Below are 24,735 nucleotides of genomic sequence, written 5' to 3' on the forward strand. Positions count from 1 at the left end.
ATCCATATCTTCTATATCTATCCATATCTTCTATATCTATCCATATCTTCTATATCTATCCATATCTTCTATATCTATATATAGCTTCTATATCTATCCATATCTTCTATATCTATATATAGCTTCTATATCTATCCATATCTTCTATATCTATATATAGCTTCTATATCTATCCATATCTTCTATATCTATCCATATCTTCTATATCTATCCATATCTTCTATATCTATCCATATCTTCTATATCTATCCATATCTTCTATATCTATATATAGCTTCTATATCTATCCATATCTTCTATATCTATATATAGCTTCTATATCTATCCATATCTTCTATATCTATCCATATCTTCTATATCTATCCATATCTTCTATATCTATCCATATCTTCTATATCTATCCATATCGTCTATATCTATCCATATCTACTATATCTATCCATATCTTCTATATCTATCCATATCTTCTATATCTATCCATATCTACTATATCTATCCATATCTTCTATATCTATATATAGCTTCTATATCTATCCATATCTTCTATATCTATATATAGCTTCTATATCTATCCATATCTTCTATATCTATATATAGCTTCTATATCTATCCATATCTTCTATATCTATCCATATCTTCTATATCTATCCATATCTTCTATATCTATCCATATCTTCTATATCTATCCATATCTTCTATATCTATCCATATCTTCTATATCTATCCATATCTTCTATATCTATATATAGCTTCTATATCTATCCATATCTTCTATATCTATATATAGCTTCTATATCTATCCATATCTTCTATATCTATCCATATCTTCTATATCTATCCATATCGTCTATATCTATCCATATCTACTATATCTATCCATATCGTCTATATCTATCCATATCTACTATATCTATCCATATCTTCTATATCTATCCATATCTTCTATATCTATCCATATCTTCTATATCTATCCATATCTTCTATATCTATCCATATCTTCTATATCTATCCATATCTTCTATATCTATCCATATCTTCTATATCTATCCATATCTTCTATATCTATCCATATCTTCTATATCTATCCATATCTTCTATATCTATCCATATCTTCTATATCTATCCATATCTTCTATATCTATCCATATCTACTATATCTATCCATATCTTCTATATCTATCCATATCTTCTATATCTATATATAGCTTCTATATCTATCCATATCTTCTATATCTATCCATATCTTCTATATCTATCCATATCTTCTATATCTATCCATATCTTCTATATCTATCCATATCTTCTATATCTATCCATATCTTCTATATCTATCCATATCTTCTATATCTATCCATATCTACTATATCTATCCATATCTTCTATATCTATCCATATCTTCTATATCTATCCATATCTTCTATATCTATATATAGCTTCTATATCTATCCATATCTTCTATATCTATCCATATCTTCTATATCTATCCATATCTTCTATATCTATCCATATCTTCTATATCTATCCATATCTACTATATCTATCCATATCTTCTATATCTATCCATATCTACTATATCTATCCATATCTTCTATATCTATATATAGCTTCTATATCTATCCATATCTTCTATATCTATCCATATCTACTATATCTATATATAGCTTCTATATCTATCCATATCTTCTATATCTATCCATATCTTCTATATCTATCCATATCGTCTATATCTATCCATATCTACTATATCTATCCATATCGTCTATATCTATCCATATCTACTATATCTATCCATATCTACTATATCTATCCATATCTTCTATATCTATCCATATCTTCTATATCTATCCATATCTTCTATATCTATCCATATCTTCTATATCTATCCATATCTTCTATATCTATCCATATCTTCTATATCTATCCATATCTTCTATATCTATCCATATCTTCTATATCTATCCATATCTTCTATATCTATCCATATCTTCTATATCTATCCATATCTACTATATCTATCCATATCTTCTATATCTATCCATATCTTCTATATCTATATATAGCTTCTATATCTATCCATATCTTCTATATCTATCCATATCTTCTATATCTATCCATATCTTCTATATCTATCCATATCTTCTATATCTATCCATATCTTCTATATCTATCCATATCTTCTATATCTATCCATATCTACTATATCTATCCATATCTTCTATATCTATCCATATCTTCTATATCTATCCATATCTTCTATATCTATATATAGCTTCTATATCTATCCATATCTTCTATATCTATCCATATCTTCTATATCTATCCATATCTTCTATATCTATCCATATCTTCTATATCTATCCATATCTACTATATCTATCCATATCTTCTATATCTATCCATATCTACTATATCTATCCATATCTTCTATATCTATATATAGCTTCTATATCTATCCATATCTTCTATATCTATCCATATCTACTATATCTATATATAGCTTCTATATCTATCCATATCTTCTATATCTATCCATATCTTCTATATCTATCCATCTAACATAATCTGCAGCACATGACAAATTGGAAGATCAAAATAACAGAATATAAATAATATGCTAAATGATCACGTTGTGGAATAAAAGGTTGGTAAACCCTGCTGATATTAAGTTATCCGAGGCCCTGGTGTTCTGTACATACACAATATCCTTTTTAGTTAAAACGGCTGCCTGCTCTGCTTGGTTATTTTGTTTGGTCGCCACTGTTTGTTTTCTGGTGTAGAACATTAATCTAATTGACCTGGTCCTGGAAATATTTATTTGGTCCATCCTGGGGTTTCTAGGGTTAGGAAGAAATGGACACTGGGCAGGACCCTGTATGTAAACTATTCAATAACTGCTGTCTACAAAATAAATGGTTGTACAGTATGCACCTGGCTGACAAAATATGCTGACATTTCATTAGCCTGCCTGAATAGGTTTGTCCGGTAAAAGAAGGATATCATTATTATAATAATTGTTTCACATGGAGGATTTCTCCCAATGGGACAATAAGCGCTACACCATTACAATATATTATACATAGACATTTACAGGCACTGTAAGCCTAACGAGCTTACAATCTATGTTTTTGGTGCCTGAGGCACAGGGAAATGAAGTGACTTGCCCAAGGTCACAAGGAGCCGACACTTGGATTTAAACCAGGTTCCCCTGCTTCAAACTCGGTGTGTTTGTTTTCAGAGTCGGTGGCTTTACTCACTGAGCCACTGTACAACATTTTTCACCTCTAAACAAGAGGTGTATTAAATGAAGAAAATGTACTAGTACACCACCACGTTATTTATGCTGCTTCCCCATAGGCTGATAAATGGTGTTGCTTATGGGAATTTCTCCTTTTTACCCCCCCCCCCCCCCTCTTTACCTTTTTCCCCCCCTTATTTTTTTTCTTTAATCGGCTCTGCCCCTTTTCTCCCTCCTCACTATCCGTCACCTCCAACTTCCGGACTGGCAGTGACAATGCTTTTGTAAAGCAAGCATTCATCTTAATATATATCATATCAGAATTATAAGGAATGTAACAAAAGTTGCAAAAGGGCAATCATATTGGCAAAAATGGACAATGAAAAAGGGATTGCAATAGAAAGTAAGATCAACCCTTCAGAGTTCTATAAGTACCTTAATAATAAAAAATAGAAAAGAAAATATAGGACCCTTTCAGTGTGAGATGGGCAGGTTCTTTGCCTCTGTGTTTACCAGGGAAGAATCAATTTCAATAATAATGCCACAGGAAGAAGCCACAACTTCTATATTAACATAAAAAAAACTAGTTAACTGAGGAAGAAATTCATAGGCGGCTCAATAAAATTTAAAGTAAATAAGGCACCTGGCCCCGATGGCATACATCCAAGAGTTCTAAAGGACTTCATTTCAGTAATAGCCAAACCATTACATTTAATTTTCAAGGACTCCATTTCCACAGGCTCAGTGCCACAAGATTGGCATAAAGCAGATGTGGTGCTCATATTTAAAAAGGCGCTAGATTACAACCAGGAAATTGCAGACCTGTAAGCCTGACATCAATAGTGGGGAAGCTACTCGAAGGTTTATTACGGGATTATATTCAGGAATACCTAATGGATAACAAAATTATTAGTAATAGGCAGCATGGATTTCTGAAGGCTAGGTTGTGCCAAACTATCCTTATTAGTTTCTTTGAGGAGGCGAGTAGGAATGTAGACCAGGGTAATGCAGTTATGTGGTCTACTTAGATTTTGCAAAGACTTTTGATATGGTTCTACAAAAGGTTAGTGTACAAAATAAAGCACATTTTACTCGGTACAAATAGACAACAGAGTTGCAATTGAACTTTTTCAGGTTGGGCTAAAGTTGTGAGTGGAGTACCTCATGGATCGGTACTGGGACCCCTGCTTTTTAACTTGTTTATTAACGACCTTGAGGTTATCCTAGAGAGCAAAGCCTCCATCTTTGCTCATGACACTAAATTGTGTAAGGTAGTAGAATCAGAGCAGGATATTTTTTTTTCTTCTTTCAACTTACATTTTTATTGGTTGCTCACATAGTTTACAGTGTCATTTTTTTTTTTTTTTTTTAAGGCGGACCTGAATAGAATGCAAACTCGGGCAGGTAAAAGGCAGATGAGGTTTAATACAGATAAATGTAAGCTTATGCATTTGGGAAGCAAGAATAAGCAGGCGACTTACAAATGAAATGGGGATAAATTGGGGGAATCCTTGATGGAGAAGGATTTAGGAGTGCTTGTAGACAGCAGGCTTAGCAATAGTGCCCAAAGTCATGCAGTAGCTGCAAAGGCAAACAAGATCTTATCTTGCATTATACAGGCAATGGATGGAAGGGAAGTAACATTGTGCCCCTTTATAAAGCATTGGTTAGACCACACCTTGAATATGGAGTACAATTTTGGGCACCACTCCTTAGAAAAGACATTCTGGAACTAGAGAGAGTGCAGAGAAGAGACACCAAATTAATAAAGGGAATGGACACTCTGATTTGAGGGGAGGCTAGCTAAATTAGATTTATTTACATTAGAAAAGAGGCATCTAAGAGGGAATTTGATAACTATATACAAATATATTTGAGGACAGTACAAGGAGCTTTCAAAGAACTATTCATCCCACGGGCAGTAGCTCATCCCTTAAGGTTGGAGGAAATGAGATTTCACCAGCAATAAAGGAAAGGGTTCTTTACATAACTCATTTCCCATGGAGACTGTGATGGCAGATACAATAGATATCTTCAAAAATATTTTGGACATCATTTTAGAAAGGAAAGGTATGCAGGGATGTACCTTATAAGTAAACATGGGAAGGATGTTGATCCAGGGAGTCATCTGAATGCCAATATTTAGTCAGGAATGAATTAATTTCTTCCCTTAAAATACCCCAGTGAAATATCATCTGAGTCTTTTTTTCAACGTCATCTACTACGTGACTGGTTTTCTCACATTTCTGACCTTGCTTAATGTCCATTACAACATATATTTGTTCCAGCACAAGTACACCGCTGCTGCTTATTTTCTATGCATGTTGTGCAGGTGCTTCCTTGTTTAGAATGAATACCAGAAAGGGCCCTGTGTGATTGATAGAATATATCTTCTGTTTCTCTCTTGGCCCATGTCATCCTGCCTATATGATAACATTGGAGGCATCCTTTGCTTTGTCAGGGGACCATTCACGGGACAGCTATGGTTGTGGGAGGACAGAGCTTGTCCTATTCAACACCCATGGAGACACAAGGGAACATCTTAAAGGAGGTGAATCTCTTCCAACTTGCAGGTTGTCGGGTTGAGGCAAACCAATCTGCCTTATGATTTGAAATATTATTTAACGAATGCTTACGCTGTCGCCTATTCTCTTGCATCCATGCTCCACAAGATTCAGCCTGTGTGCGTTATTGCCATTGGTTCTCTCTGTTTCCGGCAGGAATTACCGAGCCTTTTTTCTTGTATATAGAATGCTTGTTGTCCAACAAATGTAATCCTGTGCAGTATAGCATAGTAATGTAGTGAACATGGCTACATGCCGTGTTCCTCCAGCTGACCTTTTCAAATCCTCCACTTGTCTAGTTCGAGAAACACTGATTTATTTTTAAAGCCTTTTCATCACAAATGTATATATTTATTTTTTGGGTGCGAGGGTTCATCTTTAAATCTGACTCGGTGTTAAATGTTTCATGACCCATATGCTTCAAATTGTAGAGGTGCTCAAGCCTCCCTGTGTTGGAAGGTGCCGCAGGAATTTGTAATGTCTGCTCATCTCTTCTTTAGATGAATCGTCCTGAAATCTTTATGTACGAATAGTGTCTGTGAAGAACTTTTTCCTTGGCCCAGTGAAAGATGGTACAACCTGCAAAATATATATAATTCATTTCAATGGGTAAAGAAGCAAAGTAACTTATTGCGATCATAGCAAAACATACCGGAGCTAGTGTGCTTATTTCCCTCGAGGAGAGCCCGGCTATATCTCAGAACTCTAAAGCAGAGAGCTCATTTTATCTGGCAGTTTTATAGACCACAGATTTAGGATTAAGGACAGCATCAATATAGAAATGTTGTCCCTTTTTTTGGGAAAGGATCACCTTTTGTTGAAAGATCTACACTGCAGTTCGATGTGTGCCTGGGAAAGCTAGCATGTAAAGTGCAAATAATTGTTTTATTTTTCTGTAACATTATGTTTATGAATATAAATTGGTATTTGAAGCATGATAACAAAAATCGTATATATATATATATATATATATATATATATATATATATATATATATATATATATATATATATATTGCATTTGAATCCAAAGCGGTTTACAACCAATTCTGACTTGCCAAATGGATCAAACATTTAGAAAGTGCTTGATAAAACATTCAGTTTATGATGATGGGGAGAGTAATGGTTAAAGCTAATCCAGAAGTGTTAATCAGTGAAATGTCTGCTCTTTGCTCCCTATTTGTGTTCTGAGTTCAAACCACAATCTTACTGTACCTCTTTTGTGTTGGACTTCAACAATGCTAGTCTTCCTTTCTTTTAGCAGTCAGTTGTCTGTGTGTCTCAATAGCCTTATGTATATACATCTTCCCAATCAATACTGCATTAAAGAAGCTGACACAAGGAAACCAGGTCATAAATAATTGATTACAGACCTTACTCTTCATAATTCCTTCCTACTAAAGTAATTTCTGTGGGGAAAAAAATGAAGCTCGCTCGCCTGACATTATACACCACGTTGTATGTAAGTTTGGTGTGTGCTTTATCACCCTGTGCCTCCGGCACAGAAATATAGATTGTAAGCTCAACAGGGCAGGGTCTCATGCTGGCAAAAATTATAGCTACAGTGCACGGTTAGTGCTATACCATTAAAAACAATCATTATGTAATTTAAGGCTAGCCTACAAAATAATTTAGGTTTAATTATAATAATAAAACAATATTTGAACTCCTGTATTTTTTATTTTATTTGTGAGTGATCTATTTTTTTTTTTAATTAAAAAAAGGTTTTCTTTGTTTTCACTTTCTGCCCCCACCCTTCCCTGCACCTCACTGCTCTCTGTGCACCCCACTGCCTGACCCCTGCACACCACTCAACCATAAGTGCTGTTTTCCAGTACTGATGGTACATTTTCATGCCTCGGGTATCTACATCAGGCCTGCACAACTCCAGTCCTCGAAGGTCGCAAACAGGCCAGGCTTTCAGGATATCCCTACTTCAGCACAGCTGACTCAATTAGTGGCTCAGTCATACTGAGCCACTTATTGAGTCAGCTTTGCTGAAGTAGGGATAGCCTAAAAACCTGGCCTGTTTGCAGCCTTCGAGGACTGGCGTTGTGCAGGCCTGATCTGTGATTCCGCAAAGGTCACACACAGGTTGTTTCTTGGACTCCCTTATTCCACTTCAGAGGCCAGCACTATATAGGCAATGCTACCTGCATTGCTAATGTGGTGGGTACTTGTCTGACAGTGGCAATATTGGAGCTGTGCGCTCAGTGAGGAGATGTTCACTGGGGCAGGCGAGCACTTGACCTGAACTTGCTGCCAGTTGGATGCTTCATAACAGCTCTTCCTGGAAGCCTTTCCCAGCGACTTTAACTGTACAGTGTGCCCTTGCCTATGATGTATTTAGAAATGTGTTTTTAAACCTAATTAAGGATAGAGGTTTCAAATGACGCAACCACATTATCAAAACAAGTTGTTGGTTTATAAGGCATTTCGGTTCTTAATCCAGAAGAGCAAGGGTTATATAGACTTTTACGGTAATGAAGCTAAGTAGTAGTTAGGGCAGCTGGTGATGTAACCAAAAGACTGCTTCCTTAGGCCTGGGATCCGGTGCGGGCGGCCACACGCGAGTTCCCCACCAGCAGGCGAATCCTGCGGAGCCGGTCCCGGTCTCCCCTGGCTGCACAGCGTACTACACTCTGTGACGCGTCAGCCGCTACGGGATACAAGAGAATGGTGATCCCTAGCGTTGACGCGTCACGTGGTGTGGCTGTGAGCCAATGAGGAGGGGAGGCTTCGGGAGGAGGAGAGGCTTCGGGGAGCAGGGAGGAGTGTGGAGTGAAAGCAGCGTGAGTGCGTGTCTGTGTGCCTGAGTGCGTGAGTGCCTGCCTGTGTGTGTGTATGTGTGTATGTGTGTGTGTGTGCGTGTGTGTGTGTGTGTGTGTGCGTGTGTGTGTGTCTGCGTGTGTGTCTGCGTGTGTGTCTGCGTGTGTGTGTGTGTTGCTTACCATCAGCAGCTCGAGCCCGTGGAGGGAGGGAGGGGGAGAGTAGCGGGTCCCTCCACTCAAGCCACGCCCCCCCTCCCGCTCAAGCCTCCCACTCCCGCCCACCTCCCGCTCCGGCTCCCTACAGACCGCATATCGCGGTCTGTGTATGTCAGCGCCCCGCCTGTCTGCAGTGCGGGCGCGCTGACGGAGGGAGCGGGCCGTAGCCTTAGGCTACGCTTATAGCGACGGCGTAGTCGGGCTACGGTCGCTGGAAAAATGAAATTTAGATGACTTCCAGCGATTGTGACCAAGCCGTCGCTCCGCGCTTACTGTAAGCGCACGTGACGGCGGCAATGCATGGGTTTTGATGTGACGTCGCATCGCCGGCACTATAAGCGCAGCCTTATGCCTTTCGCTTGCAGTCATGCTTTAGCAACAAACGCCAGCCAGTGTCTTGGAGAATCCCTGGTGCTTTGATATTCCAAGGTGTGGAAGTGTTAATGTTTGGTGCCTGACTCTCGTGCTTTAATAATGCCATGTTTACATCAGTTCTCAGGGCTCGCTCAGCCAGCTCTTGCAAAGACAAGAAAACATCAGCCACATTTCAGCATTGTAATGCAACGTGACCGACATCAACCTTTCCAATCAGAGTGGACCCAGCTGCTGCTACCGCTGCTCCCAAGAAGTTGGTTAACCACGTCCTTAAATCAAGTTATTTCACCTGGTATTACTTTAAATTTTCCACACGATCGGCACTTTTGTTGAACAGTCCCTGTAGAAGCAGCTCAGGGGGGAGAAAAAAAAAAAAAAAAAGCAGAGTCCTTGGCAAAAGCAGCTGAATTGCATCTGCGGATGAATGAGGATTTAAAATTCTATGCAGCAGACAGTACCTCCAGCAGGCGAGTAAAAGGTTACTGCATTATTTTGCTTGTTTGCAACCAGTCTCTCAAGTGCCAAAGTGCCTTTTCTTTATTTCCATGGAATACTCCTGTTTTTGGTAGCACTGTAAATAGATTTAACTGAAATGTTGATACCAAAGAAGCACAGCAAGGTAATGCAAGAGACCATACTGTTTTTTTAGGCTAGGTTTAAATTGAAGGGAATAAAATGAATATACATTTTTTTCCCCGTTCTGTATTTAATTTTTTTTATATATTTCTTAACCTAATATTATAATGGCGTGCGGTTGTGCGATTCTCTTTGTAATGTATCTTTCCAGTCCTCATTTTGTGTGTGGATAGATGCTATTGAGGCAGAGTGCTGATAATTGCAGATGTTTTTGCATTTTGGTAGCTAGATATTCTGTGATCCGATCAACCACTAAAGAATAAAGTGGCACTTTAAAATAAATGCCTGAAAGATATACATTGGCAAAGCACCCCCCCCCCCCTTTTTATTTTATTTTAAATTGTTTTGCCTTTAAGGTACATATTTAATATGCTTGTATAGCATTTGATGCTGTGAATTTCTTTACAAACGATTTCCTTTTTACATCAGTTTGGTTGTATGTGAGCCTGCTGCTTCCTATTGCTACAGAAGATGTGTTCCCTGCTTTTGATGCAGAATTGTACTTGCCAAATTATTGCTGCAAATTGATGTGCAGCCCAGTGGAGAGACCAGGATCGTGCTGGAGTCAGGAAAGGTCAACTGCTGTGATTGGCAAGCAGATGAACACATCCAGTAAGCAGTAACCTGTTTCCCCACTAAGGAAGGCAGTGGAAGCAGCAGTTGCTTTCAGGTATTAAACGTTTCTGGAGCAGGGTACTTGGGGACAGCAAGAAGGGGTGTGGCTGATTTTCGGTTGGCCTCCTGGCAAGGAGACCACTACAACCAAGAGGTGGATAGGTTGCACAGCTGGAATAGTCCAACAGACCTCAAGTGACTGAGGAGGACAGAGCTTGTCACAGAAAGTGCAGTTCAGGATGCTTGTTGCCATGAATCTGTACCTGTAGTGGGATTGTGACAAATCAGCTTGGATAGCTAGAAAAAGACTTACCTTATTCAAGTCATGATGCTTTAGTGAATCACTATTCCTGTGAATGAAGGATTCAGCGGCTGGTATATTGTGCAGAAAAGCGCTACACTCCCCAGCAAAGCTATAGTTTGTCATTCTCTCCCCCCCTCCTCCTATTGATCAGTGTTAATTTCAGCCAGGGAGCTGCTGGATGAGGCAGCCAGCTAGTCGTGTGTACAGTATGTGGGACAATAACAGTGGTTATTTCCTAAGGAAAGAACTCGTCTCCTGAGCAAGTCAATGTGTGGCTGTGGCTGCAGCATCATTTCTTCTTTAATGAAGAGGCTGGGCCGCTCGACCTGCTGCTCCGATCTGCTATCTTGCAGCCATACATCAGACCCTTTGCAGAGGCTCTCCATCGAATGCCTCAGCCAGCCAAAGGTAACCATGCCGATTTCTTTCAGATAACCCTTCCCAGTAAAGGTTCATTAGGGGGATTTCGAACCCAAGGACGAGCTGTATAGAAAGGGGACGTGGGGAATGGTGGCAGCTTTCTTGACCTTGTAAGATGTATCCAATATCATTTGGCCATCATCAGGTTGTGTAGCAGTGGAAATGCGTTGCAGTAATTGATTTTGTAATGGGATCAGTTGATTTACTGGCAGCACAGACAAGCACTAGCTTGCTTGGAATCAGGGAGGGCTCTAATGTATATTTACATTGCAGCCCAGAGTTGCTTTGGATGTGCTGGTCGCTTTAGCCTGACACGATAATACTTTTGGATTTTTGTTGCTTTGCATAAGGATATAGGATAGGATCTTTAAGTAGGCTGCAGAGCACCAGTACAAATAATGTTGCACTTTACATCTGTAGTGAGTATTGTTATGCACTCAAGTAATTTCAGGCCTCGTAATTAAACTACAGAATCTGTATAGATGACTTAAAGAGCATACATTTTCTGGGGTAACTAATAAGAATTGCATTTAAACAATTGCTGGAGCACTCCGAGAATCATTTCAGGACAGCCTTATTTAAAATGTTTGGTGGATCACACGTAGAGTTACTGAGACGGCTATAATTCTCCTCTTAATTTATTCTCATTGGGTGACCTGCTCATTTTAACTCCTTCACTTTACAGGGTGCTTAAGACCACGTGCAGTAACAGGTTGAATTTATGAAACAGGGAACTATTTATCAGTCTCCTGTTGTACAATCTGTGGAAATACTGGTGAAAAATCTAAGTAATCGAAGAACAGTTATCCCAAATATAACAATGGAAATATTTTCCATGATAAATGTATAAATTATTGACCAAGAAACCCCATATTGTCCAACTTATTTGCCAGGTTTGTATTCTCTCACACTGGCCCGGACCTATTGTCTACAGTTAAGATGTTACACCAAGCGTAGCTTTGCTTGGAACTCTGTGCAATCACAACCCTTGTTCAGCATGCCGTTTACACCAGTGTGTCTAATTGTGTGTATCTGCAGAGAAGTGCATCTGTAACATGCTGTAATTACTGGATTGTAGGAATCTGAGCAGTGCGCCATGAATATTTATTTTTCTCAACTGCCTGAACCAATTCCAAGGAAATATTAATAATAAAAAAAATGGAACGGCAGTTGAAAAGTTGCTAATGAAATAGTGTTGCACAAAAGATGTGTAGTTGAAGTGTGCAACATGCTTTTGTTGACCCTCTGTCTTAACCTCTTCAGTGTGAGAGGGTCCCCCGGCACTAATGCATCATGCGATCTCTTCTGGGTTCGGATGAAAGTGAACGTCCCCCTCTGTTCAGTATAGCTTGCGATCAGCACTCAACATGGAGCAGCCCCATAAAAACGAGTTAAAGGCCGTGACGTACAGTATGCATCATAGGCATGGGTGGACACAAATATAAAATACTTAGGAGCCAGACATTTTTAGGAGCCAGTGTTCTGTTGGCCTGTCTCTGACACCTCTCTCGTATGTATGTATACATACATTCACCCCCCCCCCCCTCACAATGTAGCAGGGAGGGCTCTGTCCCACAGTTTAGTCCCACCCCCACTATTCACCAGGCCGATGCCTCGTGTTCTCTCTCCCCGCTGCGCATAGGTGACTTGATCTGTCAATCAGGTCTGTCCTCACAGCACAAGCGCCAGGGTTGACATTTTAGGCGCCAAGGATTTTTCCATCCCTGGTTATAGGGGCCTCTAGCGTGACACATTTTGACATACACTGTACCTCAATAGGGCACTGAAGGGGTTAAAGTTGCAATGCCCCCCAGAAGTCTGTTGCCCCCTTTATTTTCGTAGTTTGTTTTTTCATGATATACATGATTTTCCTAATCCCTAGCGTCTGTGGTTACCCTGGCAACCTATACGCTGCTCTAGGGATGTAACCTCCCGGGCATTTAATATTTCAGATGCTCATATCTCCCGTACAGAGCATCGGGCTTAAAAAAATAAAAACCACATTGGAAAAAGCAAGAGATCTCTTTTGAAGGAAGTTAATAACAAATGGCCATCAGCATGGGCTGCTGCTTAAAAGCCGAATTGCAGGTTTGAGAGAGAGCATTTTAACCCCCACACATCCTGAAACAATCATAAATACTTTGCATAATCCAGAGTTTTTTTATACTGTGTTTCCAACCTCCTAATATCTCCTTATTAGAAATAAAAATAAACGCCATTAAAGTAGATAAAATCTATTAAGAAACATTTTGCTAGAAATGTGTTTTCTGCCTGTGCTTTGTTTTAACATATAATAAGTAACACGAGGGGAGTTTTCAACTGCAGAAGTTTCTCTTCAGGTTTGGTGATCATCCGAGAACAATAACATTGCCCCAATGTGGTTTTAGGAGCCTTTTGTTGTAAAAGGAGAGGAAGCGGTAGAAGTCTGTTTTTTATTTGTATCATACATTTTGAGGATGGAAGTTGTGCTATGCACATAAGTGTGCCACTGCTACCTGTACCTTTGCTTGCTGCGTTGTCTGATCCCTGCACTGAAGGAAATTGAATGAGCTCTATGGCTAAAAATATAGGCCGGGGCTTGTATCACACACTGAACTTCCTGCATTCCCTTTTCATAGTGCTTGGGAATAATTGGTAACATTGATTTTGCTCACTGCTAATACGTAGGTTTTTTTTTTTGCTCTGTTCACCTGAGCAGCGCTGGACACTGGCTGATGAGAAAAAATGATGTTCAGAAAGAAAAGAATGTTCAGAGGAGAACAGGAACTGCTGAGGAAAGAGTCAAACAGGAGAAAAGCTGGGGGCCGAGGGGTGGAGAAACCTGTGGGTAAGACACGGCCAAGGTCTGAAGTTTAGAGACCAGCGCTAGCTTCATGTAACTTGCTCAGTCATTAAATAAAATGTCATACATTTTTTTTAAAATCTCAACACAGATCTGTGGTGGTTTGCCATTTGTGGGTTTCTGTGCTTTTCTGCCTTCTGAGACACCGTGGTCCTTTCTACAATTGTCCAATGCAACATGCTATGAGTTGCTTCACACTGAATGTTTTGCCCTCCTCGTTTGTATTGCTTTCTGACTTCGTGGCTTAATCCATGAATATTCACCATATAATTGAAGCAAGGGTTCTTAACCGATTCCTTTATTGCCGTTTTATGAATTTGTCATACCATTTCTAAATCTGTTGTGGAACAACTCTGCATATCCAATTAAGGGGTAGTGCTGAGCACTCGGGCTTTGAATGGGAAGTCGCAAGGCTTTCAGGGGTCAGTTCATACTTCTAATGCTTTTACCTGATTTGTCGTCTGACTGTGTGTTTAGTGCCCTTTGTACTAAATTGCAGAGGTACCGGAGAGATGATAAAGTTAAGTTACACAGACTAACATTGTGGTCAAATAGGCGACATTGAATGTTCTATTGTGCGAGTAACTTGGTAAAGGAAAATCATAGCATTTAAATAAAGTATGGCAGATGTACTACAAAATACTGAATTCCACCGATTTATTTTCCAGGTCTCTGCTGATTAATTTTGCATACTTTCTTTGTATTGTGAGACTGAAGTGATAAAAAGGCAAAAAGCAGAACATATCCAATTTCAGTTACATTTTCTTGTCTTTACCTACATTTTTATGGAAAGTTTTTTTTTTGATCAAATCAAATGAACCAGAGAAATGTAATGTGAAAACGGAATTGCTAAAAGTTACTTTTAACGCAACACACTTTTTTTTCCCCCCCCTTCAAAAACTGTAAATGTGAATGGGAAAGGACACAAAATAGTAGGGATGAGGGCGACGTGGTACATTTCATATACCTTTTTCTATTTGAGTGCAAATTTACCATTCAGATCAAATAAATGCATACAGAATTAATCTATACAATATCTTCATATAGGATTTTATTTTGGTTTGTCAGAGAAATAAGATTTATAGTAATAAAAGTAAAAAAAACTTTGTATCCATTCTCTATTATATTGGTACAAATTAAGCTTTTAGAGGTTTTTGTTAATCAATACTTTAAAAAAAAAACCTTTTAGCATTCCCTCAAACTTTTTCCCCCCTCAAATACAAAAAACAACAAGGCACTTGGTACTTTGTTTTCAGTACTCAATAGGCTGAAGGATTCAGTAGTTATGTCGCAGACTTTAAAGCGAACTGTAAACTTTTCTTGTGACCTTGGGCAAGTCGCTCTGTCTCTGTGCACCAGGCATCAAAATACGTTTGTATGGGCAGGGACTCGTTCTAGTGCTGCGTAATCTGTCAGCGACGTCAAAATTATCTATTATTATTATTATTATTATTATTATTATTATTATACTCCGGCATGCCACACTTCTATGGGAGAATAGGGCAGCCTGATTTCTTCCTGTCATTAAAAATATGAGGAAGCGGCAATCTCTGAACGGCAGCAGAAATAAAAGGAAAATTGTACGTGTCGCATCTCATTGCAAATGCCAAACTGTGACCCTCCTCCAGAATGCACCAAAATGCTGCTTTCCCCCCTGTTGTGGTCTCGAGGAAATCCTTTTAAAAAGAATACTACCACTATCAGAAATGCTTATTGAAAGTCAACTTCACTGGTGGTTTTAAAGTGAGCTGCTTATTTGCCCCTCAAGTGACATGAAGTAAATTAAATTGGAGACTTCATCTGGCGTTGTCCCAATAAATAAATGTGTACAATACCTGTTTCAAACTTGATCCCCACTTTCTGTCTCAAAAGCTTGTGTATTTGGCCCTTTTATTCCATCTTTTTATCTTTTAATACCAACTTTTCTAAGTGATCGTAACATATATCTGAAATCCCAAGTAAATATGCCAAAACTCCCCCTTACCTTGCATTGTTTAGGTATTATAATGAAATTGATTTTCCACAGTAAAAACCTGTGATTGCCAAACTATCGATTCAAATATTCAGCTACGCCTATTGTCTAGTGTAGTGCAGTTGTCCGCTTAAAGCGGCGATCCATGTAGTTTCCTCACCCCCCCCCCCCATTTATTTTTTACATCCAGGATTGAAGCAGGGGGTGTCTGGAGCTGTGCCCAATTAGTTTGACCTCCGGCGACCCCCTGCTTCTGGAGATACATTCTTTCATAGTAGGTGCCAGTAGCCGCTTCAGGATCACATTATTATGGCGGGTTTTCATAGCCCGTGGCCGTGACGTGACCCGGTGCTGCTTCCTATTGGCCCATGTGACGTGGGAGCTCTAAACTGCAGAGATACCGGCATCTTCATCGGAGGGAAGTATCTCCTGAAGCAGCGGGTCCCCTGAGCTGAAATGAACGGGGTTCAGCTCTGGAGACACCCTGCTTTCTCCTATGTCCCACAGCAGAAGCAATGCATGTTTGTAGTGCTCCAGTCAAATACTCTACAGATATTGTATTCGCTACGTTTTGATGTAGCCTGTAATGAAACGTTAAGGTCTATAAGGTTTTAATGTCGAGCACAAGAAGATTTTACAATTTATCATAATGTGTAGCCTTTTCTATAATAAAGATGTGAATCAGAAAGCGCTGAAGAGCAAACAACCCCCATACGGTCTTGTATTGGATTTCAAAACCCATAGGACGATCTGTGGTTGCATTCATGGAACCCAGAAGTGGCTCGGATCTCGGGTGGTTTCTGCATGAAGGAATCCCTGTCTTGCAATGCAGTGTGAATTACATCACATTAGGGGGTAAATGGAGACGAGTGCGCACATTTGTTTATCACAGACAGACCTTAAAACTGCAGTTAATTAGGTGCCTCTTGCTCAGCGCAAGTCATATACGGTCTAACTACTTTCTTGGCATTTTTTTTTCTTTTTCCCCCAAACCAGGTCAGTAGTAGAGGGGCATTAACATGATTGATTAGCTCTTTGTAACACTGCAATCCTCCCCCCCCCCCCCCTGTAGCAGTCATTATCTAATGTATTTTAGTGATAAAACCTCAAGATCTCAAAGCCCCAGGTAAATTGTAAGCTTTGCTCTGCCTTCAGTTTGCAGTAATTATGGTGCCATCATTAGTCAAACAGGTAAACGTATACTTGAATGCAGCATTCCTGCCGCAACGCAAGACATATTACTTTACATGTTTTCTTATTGATTAAAGCAATTACACAGATAAGTTGTTTAAATTAAAAATAAAATAAAACAATTGGTCCTGCTATCTTGAACTGCCCCAGTAAGTGCAAAAATAGTGCTGCGATGGTTAAGCTGCAGTGATGAATGTAGAGTTAAAAATACTTTACTACCAATCCTTTTGAAGCGTCAATCCCAACTTAGGCCCACGTCTACAAATGGTGCTATGCTTTAGCAACTGAAAAGGAGGAACCAGGGGGTCCTCTGGAGATGGACTGCTGTTACCGCTCGGGAATTGAAATAGCCATTCAGTAGGAAGCTGCAACCAATGTTGCATCTTTGCTTTGCTCCTTCTCCTTCTACACGCATTGGTCCTTGTGGCCTGTGAGATTTGCAGGTCATTTTGTTTCCTCTGGCTGGACATTTAACACATACTAATCCCCCGATCATAAATCCCACCTTGTATGTTTGTGAGCATTGTATCATTCAGTCACTTCAGAGTCTAATTGAAATCATTATTTCGGGAAATATATCTTGTAGTATTGAGGAAACTGCATTTCTAGATATTTTATTCTTGTCGGCTCCTTGTGACCTTGGGCAAGTCACTTTATCTCCCTGTGCCCCAGGCACCAAAAACAACGATTCTAAGCTCCACGGGGCAGGGACCTGTGCCTGCAAAATATCCCTGTAAAGCTCTACGTATACAAGAACATGCTATTATTATTCTCACCTCTGCGTCACCTTCTCCATTTTGTAAATCCAATATGTGATCCGTGAGTAAAAGTGCGTCCCTTTTGTCACCTTTGCATGGAAGTATAATTCTATTTATGTCCCTTAATCTGTAACTGGAGATCCTTTTTATAGTGAGAAACATTGCAGAGTCATGTTCTGAGTACAAATGTAACTTTTCTGCTCTGAGTATCAAATGATTTCTCTATCCTACATTACACAATCCCATTGGGAGGAGGGCAGGGAATGATTTTTTTAAATCAAGGTTGACTCGTGCGTAACTGGGCAGGAAATGATCGAGGGGGAGCGGGTAACATCTTGAGGGGGCTGTACCTGTGCTTCAGGAGAGACTGCGGCAGGAAGCCGCCTGCAATTGGACCTTGTGATTGAAAGATGACTGCCGTGTGTCCTGCATGGGGGAACTGGGCGAGAGGAGAGTGGGGGTGCAAGGAGCTAGTTAGGTCCTGGGTGGGAGGAGGCACTAAAGGTCCACTGTCCATTCCAAAGCGGCGGTGGTCTGAATTTGGCCTGCAGGTTGTCTATTCACTGTCTTCATATTCATTTGATGAAATGTTACAGCAGCAGCACCCATGCTTACCTTTTTTTTTTTTTTTTTTTTTCTGCTGCTGTTTTGTATTTAAAGCCTTCAATTCAGTATTTTTTCCTAGCACTTGCAAAAAAGTTAGTCTCCAGTCCACTTTATGCTGATGAACCAGTTAATAAGGGCACTGTGCTATGCACCCTCTCTTGCTTTCTTAAAGTTCCTGGTCTTCTGCTTTCAGTGTCCCCTGAATTAGAAGGCTCCTGGCAGTTCAGACCAGCATGATTCTGCCCCATGAGATTTCTATTTTATCTTCATAACATTACTTGTAAGATGTTTGTTGTGTGTGTTACATTGACAACGATCCTTTACATTCTCTCATGTGTTCATGGTTTGCTTACTGGGCCGCAGTATACCGCTACCAATGTTCCCAGTGCTTTATTTAGAAATGCTTGCAATTGTATTGCTTGGTTTTATTGGAAACTATTAACCTGTTTAACACAGCCTATTATGTCCTATGTTCTATGTTTGTTTTTCTGATCAGGATATCTGTTGCAGTGGATATCAGTTCCCCCTATTGAACTTAATTCAGATTGAGAGGTATAGACTTGGCCATCTTATTCTGTTTTGACTAGCTTGCAGATTGTGTAGATATGTCTTGTAGAAACAGGCTTGATGGATGATATATATATATATATATATATATATATATATATATATATATATATATATATATATATATATATATATATATATATATATATATATATATAGCTAGCATCCATCAAGCCTGTTTCTACAAGACATATCTACACAATCTGCAAGCTAGTCAAAACAGAATAAGATGGCTATATATATATATATAGTGGTTGACAAATCACCAAAAAATCTACTCGCCACCTAGTACCACCTGGGGCGAGCAAATGTATAGGTTTGTCGAACACTGTATATATGTATATATGTATATATATATATATATATATATATATATATATATATTACTACTCCTAAATTGTCCTAGTATAGTATAACCACCCCCAAATAGCCAGTGATACAAATGTGGTTACATGAATGCAGAGGCATTTGCTATATTAACATCGAGACATGTTTGTTGCAAATTACTTAACTTTCTTGGTGTGTTGAATGCTAAGTGGCCTTTTTTGGATGTTAAATACCTGTAGGCATTTCAACTGTTCACTTCTGTGTTATTTTAATACTGGTAAATATACACGTATTTATTTGTGTGTGAGCATGTGACTTGTATATGTGATGAGGGTTAGTACACCACTATCTAGCTGACCCACTTTTCACCATCCGCAAAGGCTCTTCAGATGGCTAATATATACCCTCAATCAGTCCCAATATACCATCTGTCACGAACACACACTTGTGAGCATGTGACATGGGTAACTACACACGGCTAACCAGCGAACTCGCCTTCACCTATGCTCAGGTCCCTCGAATTACTAATATCTACCCTCACGCTGTCACAATATCTATCTTGATTCTGCTGCAACCACCAAAGAAATATCAAAAATATACATTTTTAGAGTCTCGTGTCACTGTTTTATGAAAGAAACTACACACTTACACACACATCTGTTATAGCAAAATGTGTCTGAAAAGGTCAATGCAAGCCCAAAGTCCATTACTTCTTAAGTTTTAGATTTAATACAGTGCTAAAATGACAGAAAAATACAATGAGAAACATACAGTATAAAATAAATATAGACCGTTTCATCAAAATAATCAGGACAAACAAAAATATTCCTATAAGTTACCACTAAACATGTTCAGTATAAGGTTTCTTCCTCAAAAATGTCTTGAGCTGAAAAGTAAGAGACTTAACGTATATTGGTTGAAATCTAAATTTCTATTCACACATGCAAGATTTTATACCAGAAACCTTCTGCGTTCACACACACACCCACACACACCCACATACACACACCCACACACACACCCACACACAACACCCCTTTTCATCAATCGGCGCCCATGACAGTTTCACAGCTAAAGTAGAAAGGAAAAAAAAACCTAAAGTTTTGCTTATAAACTTGCCTGCATATAGTAACCCGCTCATAACGTTATTGCTATAATACTTAGAATGATGCCACCCTCGCTGCAGCGTTTGTATTATCAATATAATCTCATTATGTTCTCATCTGTGTGACTGAATTACTGCTTTATTTCAAGTGCTATTTGTGTCAAGCGTGGAGTTGGAACAGGAAGGGAAGTGCTGTGCTATATATACTAGTGCAGGTGTTTGCAAACTTTTTCCACTGCACTCCCCCTCCTTACCTCATCTCCGGCGTTCTGATGTCACGTAGCCATGACGACGCAACATCACTTGATGACGCGTCGCCAGAGGCTGCCAAGGTAAGGGAAGTTAGAGGTCTTCACTGCGCCCCGGGCATTTAATTTAAATGCCTTCAGGAAGAGCACGGGGCCTCTGTAACTTCCGCACTCCTCCCCCCCCACCAGAAAGTCTTGCGCTCCCCAGTTTGAGCACCCCTGTACTAGTGTATACTAGCAGGGGTGCTGAACTTGGCGTGTACAGTGGGTTAATTCTTTTGAAATTGTGTGTTAACTGAAAGTCTAACTTTGTTGGGGTTTTTTAATTTTGGGGGGTGTGGTTAGTTCATTGCTAATCTAACACGGCTGCTTAGTGTGTGTCTCTCTTTAAAACAGAGGCTTGTAACGAATCCTGAGCTTGCTTTTCCTGATTTGTGACTGGATTATTGTTTGATTTCAAGTGCTGTTTCTATTAAGAGTTGAGTTAGAACCAGCAAAAATTGGAACAAGGAAGGGGTGAAATAAGGTATAGTATACGGAGGTACAGTAAATTGTTAGCACTTTTATAACTCCATAGTTGCAACTATGAGCAGGATTGTGAATGCCACTCTATGCACATCTTGCCACATGTATGTGCACTTGGAGCAGCTGTTCCAGGGAGCATACCACGGTGGGAAGTGTGAGCGGATGGTCTCTTTAGTCTCAGATTGCTGATCTGAAGAGAAACCTTGGGATATTGACGATCTTGAAAGGAGTTTATTGCTCACTGAGCACGCCCTGGCTGGGACTAGTGGTGCAGATGGTGGAGCTGAGATTGAAGACCAGGAACAGGTAGGTAGCTGGGTAACAGAAAGGGAAGCAGGGGGGAAGAGACAGGCCAGTTCTGAGCTGGCCCATCCCAATAGATTTGACATATTGAGTGAAGATATTGCTGTTGATGTGGTCTACTTAGATTTTGCAAGGCTTTTGACACGGTTGCACATGAGGTTAGAGTACAAAATAAAGCAAATTGGGACTCTGAAAAAATATTTGCACCCGGATTGAGAACGGGTTGAAGGATAGACAAGAGTATTGTCATAAATAGAACTTTTTCAGGTTTGGCTAAAGTTGTGAAGGGAGCACCTAAAGGATCGGTACTGGGACCCCTGCTTTTTAACTTGTTTTTTAATGACCTTGAGGTTGGCATAGAGAGCAAAGTCTCCATCTTTGCTGATACTAAATTGTATAAGGTAGTAGAATCCGAGCAGGATGTAATTTCTCTCCAGAAGGACTTGGATAGATTGGAAACTTGGACAGCTAAATAGCAGATGAGGTTTAATACAGATAAATGTAAGGTTATGTATTTCGAAAACGCGAATTAACAGGCAATTTACAAATGAAATGGGATACATGAGGAGAATCTTTGATGGAGAAGGATTTAGGAGTGCTTCTACACAGCAGACTTGGCAATAGTGCCCAAAGTCATGCAGTAGCTGCAAATGCAAACAAGATCCTATCTTACATTAAACGGGCAATGGATGGAAGGGAAGTAACATAATTATGCCCCTTTTATAAAGCATTAGTGAGACCACCATGAATATGGAGTACAATTTGGGGCACCCGTCCTTAGAAAAGACATTATGGAACTAGAGAGAATGCAGAGAAGAGCCACCAAATTATTAAAGGGGGTAGATCATCTGATTTATGAGGAGAGGCTAGCTAAATTAGATTTGTTTACCTTAGTAAAGAGACGTCTAAGAGGGGATATGATCACTATATACAAATATATTCGAGGACAATACAAGGAGCTTTCAAAAGAACTATTCATCACAAGGGCAGTACAAACGACACAGGCTCATCCCTTAAGGTTGCAGGAAATGAGATTTCATCAGCAATAGTGGAAAGGGCTTTCACAGAACTCATTACCCATGGAGACTGTGATGGCAGATACAATAGATATCTTCAAAAATAGGTTGGACATCATTTTAGAAAGGAAAGGTATGCAGGGATATACCTTAGAAGTAAACATGGGAAGGATGTTGATCCAGGGAGTCATCTGAATGCCAATATTTGCCAAGAATTTATTTGTTCCCTTAGGAGATCATTAGATGATATTTTACAGGGGTTTTTTGTTTGCCTTCCTATGGATGAATATACTGTAAGTTACATAGTAGATGAAGTTGAAAAAATAACATGCATCCATCTAGTTGACCGCCTCTTCTCCCACGACCACTTGCCCTCTTGACCCCATTCCCTCCCATCTCCTAAAACCTCTTGCTCCTACTATAATCCCTATGCTCACACATTTTTAACTCCTCCCTCTGCTCTGGAACCTTTCCATCCTCCTTCAAACATGCAACAGTCATACCATTACTTAAAAACAGCAAGCTTGTTGACCCTTCCTGTCTTTCTAACCATCGACCTGTCTCCCTCCTGCCTTTTGCCTCTAAACTCCTTCAACGTCTTGTATTCTCTCGCTTGCTCCATTTTCTCAACACCTATTCTCTCCTAGACCCTCTACAATCTGGCTTCCGCACTGCTCACTCCACGGAAACAGCCCTCACTAAAATAACTGACGACCTCCATGCTGCCAAAGACAGAGGTCATTACACTCTGCTCATATTACTCGACCTCTCTGCAGCATTTGATACTGTGGATCACCCTCTTCTCCTTCACATTCTCCATACTCTTGGTATTCGAAACAAAGCTCTATCCTGGATCTCATCCTACCTCTCCCATCGTACTTTGTGTCTCTTCTGCTAACACCTCCTCCTCCTCTACTGATCTCTCAGATCTGTCCTGGGACCTCTTCTCTTTTCTCTGTACACACTCTCTCTAGGTGACCTAATAACATCTTTTGGGTTTAATTATCACCTCTATGCTGACGACACACAAATATACTTTTCAACACCCGACCTTACACCTGCTGTACAAACCAAAGTTTCTGAATGTCTCTCTGCTATATCATCCTGGATGGCCCTCCGCCACCTTAAACTCAACAAGGCTAAAACAGAGCTCCTCATACTTCCTCCCAAACCTGGCCCTACTACCTCCTTCCACATTACTGTTGGAACTACGATCATTCACCCAGTAGCCCAAGCACGCCGCCTAGGGGTCACACTCGACGGCTCTCTCACATTCGCCCCTCACATTCAAAACATTTCTAAAACCTGTCGCTTTTTTCTCCGCAATATAACAAAGATACGCCCTTTCCTCTGTTGCTCGACTGCTAAAACTCTGACTCAGGCCCTCATTCTCTCCCGTCTTGATTACTGTAACCTCCTGCTGTCCGGCCTTCCTGCCTCTAACCTGTCTTCCCTACAATCTATCCTAAACGCTGCTGCCAGAATCACTCTACTCTTTCCTAGATCTGTCTCAGCATCTCCCATTCTGAAATCCCTCTCCTGGCTTCCGATCAAATCCCGCATCTCACACTCCATTCTTCTCCTCACTTTTAAAGCTTTACACTCTTCTGCCCCTCCTTACATCTCAGCCCTAATTTGTCGTTATGCACCATCCAGACTCTTGCGTCCTTCTCAAGGATGTCGCCTTTCTACCCCCTTTGTATCTAAAGCCCTCTCCCGCCTTAAACCTTTTTCACTGACTGCCCCACACCTCTGGAATGCCCTTCCCCTCAGTACCCGACTAGCACCCTCTCTATCCACCTTTAAGACCCACCTTAAGACACACTTGCTTAAAGAAGCATATGAATAGCACAGTGGATATTCTGAACACATGATACATAAAGCTTGGCCCCCTGCAGACGCACTTACCAGAACTCCCTCCTCCTGTCTCTGTACGTTCTCCCTACATACCAATTAGACTGTAAGCTCCTCTGAGCAGGGACTCCTCTTCCTTAATGTTACTTTGATGTCTAAAGCACTTATTCCCATGATCCGTTATTTATATTATCTGTTATTTATTTGATCACCACATGTGAAGCGCTATATACATTAATGGCGCTATATAAATAAAGACATACAATACAAGTTCAACCCATGCTAA

The 24,735-nt window shown here is 39.9% G+C and overlaps 1 protein-coding gene across 5 annotated transcripts in view; it reads left to right on the plus strand.

The window, feature by feature from the left end:
* FBXW7 (F-box and WD repeat domain containing 7) overlaps nucleotides 1-24,735 on the plus strand; it is a 208,402-nt gene that overhangs the window by 61,152 nt on the left and 122,515 nt on the right. The window contains exon 1 of one of the 5 annotated variants that reach the window (XM_075613430.1): nucleotides 13,943-13,962. The exons of the other annotated variants lie outside the window; for them this stretch is intronic. The gene's annotated coding sequence lies outside the window, so the exon portion shown is untranslated. Of the gene's footprint in view, nucleotides 1-13,942; nucleotides 13,963-24,735 lie in introns of those variants that run through there. 5 annotated transcript variants of the gene reach the window in all.

Source organism: Ascaphus truei, chromosome 1 (genome assembly GCF_040206685.1).
Source record: "Ascaphus truei isolate aAscTru1 chromosome 1, aAscTru1.hap1, whole genome shotgun sequence".
Taxonomy (NCBI): domain Eukaryota; kingdom Metazoa; phylum Chordata; class Amphibia; order Anura; family Ascaphidae; genus Ascaphus; species Ascaphus truei.